The sequence below is a fragment of the Vigna radiata genome, chromosome 7, assembly GCF_000741045.1.
Source record: "Vigna radiata var. radiata cultivar VC1973A chromosome 7, Vradiata_ver6, whole genome shotgun sequence".
Classification (NCBI taxonomy): Eukaryota; Viridiplantae; Streptophyta; class Magnoliopsida; order Fabales; family Fabaceae; genus Vigna; species Vigna radiata.
This window is the reverse complement of record NC_028357.1, coordinates 12922407-12927125: the sequence shown is the minus strand read 5'-3', so window position 1 is coordinate 12927125 and position 4719 is coordinate 12922407. Positions and strand designations below refer to the sequence as shown.

Below are 4719 nucleotides of genomic sequence, written 5' to 3'. Positions count from 1 at the left end.
TCACTGTTTTTCAACCTTCATCACATCTCCATTGCGAGAACCACCACAGTCCATCAGAGCAGGAAACACGAACACGTGATGCATCTCAAATCATGAGCAACGCCACACCTTGCTGTAGAAGAGAGGAAGAGGTCGTAGAAAGAAAGAGGCTAAGACAGCAAACGATATACAAATTTTTAGGCTTAAATAGGTTTTTAGTCTCAAATTGGGAACTTAATTTCTGTTTTGTATTTTATTTTAAAAGTGAAGATATTAGATCCCTACGTTATGAAAATTGTATGAATCAGGTCCTCTCCATTAAGTTGACAGCAATGACGTTAATTCTATGCTCATCTGGCACACTTTTTCTCTTCTCTCCTATGCTTTTTTCTCTGTCATTTTCAGTTTTTTATCTCTCTTCCATTAATGCAATTAAGTAATTATTATTAAAATTTGACAGAAAGTTCTTGTGTGGACAAATCTCCACGTTTGTTGGGGGCCCACATAAATAAGCAACTGAAAGCCTTTGCTTCACCATAAGCCACCATTCATTGGCGGCACCGTCACCCACATGCTACCTTTCCGATGAACTTGCAGTCCTCTTATGTTGTTCTGGTAAAGAATTGTCAAAAAGGTGGAGTCCGTGTGGTCGGCCAGACCCATTGCCCGATCCCGATCCAGACATGTTGAGTACGAATTCAGTTGCAAGGCAGTGCAAGTCTTTTTGAATTGACCTTTTGCACCGCCCCATTTTAGGTCTTCCTTTGTGATACCCAGAGATTCCAACATCAGCCACATCAGTTTTTCCGCTAGCTTTTTCATCGTTTCATCATACTACATGACAATGTCACTGAACAAACATAAGCTGAGAGATTTCCAACATATCAAGAAACATTAGTATACACACACACACACACGTATATACTAACCAGTGGTAATCTTGGGGCCATAGTTGGCGAAAATGCTCGAGAGTGTGAAGCCTTTAGACCAAATGAGTTTGAGGAAGAAGGAAGAGATGCAAGCGAGGCCATAACCATCGACACCATCGGGGGAACGAGCTGCTCTGTGCTTATGGTGAGAGGGAAGAAAGAAGAGGGTTTCTCCAAGGTGTTGAATGTCATGGAGAAGAGTGATGGGTATGCCATGGTTGAGCACTTGATAGACTCCCCAAGTTCTGCATGCATGGCTTATTAGGTTTGAAGCATTTGGGTCGTTGAGATCAATGACAGGAACAATGTGGTTGAGGGTAGAATTATTATTAGTTTGATCTTCATGTTTCGTGCAAGTGTAAGATTCAGGAAGTTCTTGTAGAGAGTTTAAGTCAGGGTGCTTGTGTTGAACTGAAGGGGGTGGGCTCAATAGATTTCTGAGAGCGAAGGCATAGTGTAGATAATGACCACTTAAATTCAACACTGCTACTTCAGCAGTAGTAGTATGTGGCTAATTGAAAAAAAGAAAAACAAAAGAGTAATTATGACAAGTTCAAAAATAGTTGGTACTTTGCAACATATATATAGAGAGAGATAGAGATGAGTAATGGCGATTTGTTTGTGTGGATTCTTGTTAGTGAGAAAGAGAATTTAGATTTGGGTTTTGGTTTTGGGTTTACGAGCTGGCAAAGAGAGTGCGATTATTTCCAAGACATTGGGGATTTATTTGTTTAGGATCCTCTTGTCGCTCTTTGATTCAGACACCATTCTCGTCTTGTAATTCTATCGCCAACAATCAAAAGGTTTGCTATCATTTTTGTTTTCTAGGGTTTTAGGCAAAAAAAACATGTTTTTCTTTTTCTTTTTAATTTTCCTTCTCATTTTCGATCGACATGGCTGGCAGTATTTTTGTAAGGAGAGACATTTTCTATTTTCTGACTTCCTAATTTTCTTTTCCAACATATGTTATATATATATATATATATATATATATATATATATATATATATATATATATATATATATAAATAATTCATCTGTTTCATAAGTTAGTCGTTTTATTTTGTTTATTTTTTCCAGCAAATGGTGTTATTTACCTTCTTGGTACAATTAATTGCATTAATGGAAGAGAGAGAAAAATCTGAACAGGGCGGAGAAAAAGCTGTGCAGAAGAGGAGAGAAGAGAAAAAGTGTGTCAGATCAGCATAGAATTAACGCCGTTGCTGTCAACTTAATGAAGAGGACCTGATTCATACAATTTTCATACAATAGGGACCTAATGTCTTCATTTTTAAAACCGGGTACAAAACTGAAATTCAGTCCCCAACTTAGGGACTAAAAAGGTATTTAAACCAAATTTTTCTTATTTATTATATTTTTGCTATTACATTACATTTTATACCTGTTATTAACGAAACAACTATAAAAAAAGTTTCTTTTATTTACAATATTGTCACTGTGTTACTTTTTATACTCGGTAGATTTTAACAAGTATAAAAAGTCGTTATGAAAAACAAATTTTGCACTAGTGAATTGACCTTATCTATAATTTATGTGGGACTTTCAACATCTATATTACTTTTCAAGTAATTTTGATATTTATAATTGATTTATAAAAGTTGAATATCAATATACAAGTTAATGTGAGATTAAGTTATAATTCAAATTTTGGACTCCAAATATTTTTTGTAAATTTAGTAAGATTAATAAAACTTACAAAAACATTAAAGAAATTTTGAAATATTTTTAGTAAAATATTGACTCTTGGACTTGGTTGTAATATTTTTAATTGATATTAAATATGTAGATAATGATATGTTATAATCACTAGTCAATCAGGGGAAACGACAATGGTTATTTTCGCCCATAGGCAGCGGTTCCTAAACCGAGGCATATCCAAGCGAGGCAAAAAGTGGTAGACTTTTTGCCTCGATTTTGAACCAAGGCCTAAAAGGGTAGGATTTTGCCTCGGTTCAAAGTTAACCGAAGTAGTAGGGTTTTGATTTTTTTTAATCTTTCTCGCAGGACTTTATGCCTCGATTCCCTTTGAATCGAGGCAGTATGTCCAACTCTACTGCCTCGGTTGGGACCTGAATCGAGGTAGTAGGGGTTTTTTTTTTATTTTTTTTTTATTTTTGCTTCTTTCGCCAGCCTTTATGCCTCGGTTATGGTCACAACCTGTTGGAAAATAGGCAGGCTTCTTTTTACACCAAGAGGGGTGGTGAATTGGTGTTTTATAAAAAACAAAATCTTTTCACAATCTTGAAAACAAAGTATTAAACTTTTCAAACTTTCTTGAAATGCAAGTAATGAAAATTTGTATGCATCGGAAAAATGTAGATGACTACGCTAGAAGTAAAGTCGATTGTAAAGTAAAAGTGCAGGGATAGAGAAAATCAAACATTGGTTTTTACACTGGTTCGGCCAACAATGCCTACATCCAGCGTCCTTCCAACCCAGGAAGCAAATGCACTATAATGGTTGCAGTTTTTAAAACAAGGAATTTATAGAAGACCTCCATGTCAAAAATATAAATCTCCTCTCTAACCCTTAACCAAAATATAGGTAACAAAAAACAGCAAGACTTGCAGCAAGATGTCCCCTCTCCTGCTTTGCCAACCACCAGTTTAAACAATCCTTAAAGTAAACCAGACTCCACGAGTCTATCCCCTATAATCACAACAAGTCCAATACAATAGTCTTCAAGGATGCCAAGCCAAAATCTTGATCAAACAGAAACACCTTCATTGTGTAGAATATGATCAAGCAATGTGTTCGCAGTCAGTCTCCCTTTTGAATCTCTTTCAAGAAAGATCACCATCGTCTTCTTGGAGAATTCTTGGAGCTCTAGAAACCAGAGATATCAATCTGAAACAGAAAGGAAATTGTTAGATCATTAAAATGTTGAGATTGTTGACAACACAAACTCTATATCAATCTAGTTTTTTATTATGACAACACTATGCTTAATAACGTCACATATGTTGCTGCATTACATGTTCTTATGTTGTACTGATTGATATATCTGATGAACATGTTTGATGTACTGTGTTGTATGTTCTTATGTTAGTTGTTTGATATATTTATGGAACATACTTATATGCTTATGTGCAATGTGAAATGCTTTATCAAATATATTTTACTACACATTTTGCAAAGTGAAAAATCACAAACACTTTTATGAACTTATAACTGTGTAACTAAGTTATAGTGCAGTCGACTACATTAGTATTGGATTTGACTATGTTAAAACCTTTGTACAGATTTTGAGAATCAGTGCTCTGTGACGTTTTGAATTGAAAAGAATTTCAAAGTGTTTTTTCATGTGACAGTCGACCTTGTCCAATGTACATTCCACTGCGTTTTTAATCTGTTTTGGAATTTTGTTATGCTACTGTGCTCCAATGGCTATATTTTTAAAAGTTAGTTAAGCATTGATGACTTGGTCAGCTGTATTAAATGTGTGTTGTTTGTTGTTGATGCCAAGAAGGTCAATAATGAAGATGAACTGAATATGATGGCAAAATCCAGAATTATCAAACCTGATATGAAACAACAATTCAAAAGTTCTATGTGGTATCTTGACATCGGGTGTTCGAGACATATGACTAGAGATCCTACAAAGTTCTCAGATATTTCGTACAAAGTCGCTGGTCATGTCACGTATGGTGATAACAACAAAGGAAGAATCATCGGTATAGGTAGAATAAAAACTCCTTCATCTTATGAAATTAAGAATGTTTTACTTGTTGAAGGGTTGAAACACAATTTGCTTAGCATCAGTCAGCTATGTGACAAAAGATTAAAGATC

General features: G+C 35.1%; 1 pseudogene; it reads right to left on the bottom strand.

The window, feature by feature from the left end:
• Positions 1 to 388: 388 nt before the first annotated feature.
• Positions 389 to 1619, bottom strand: LOC106766080 (annotated as a pseudogene).
• Between the last annotated feature and the right edge of the window lie 3100 nt (positions 1620 to 4719).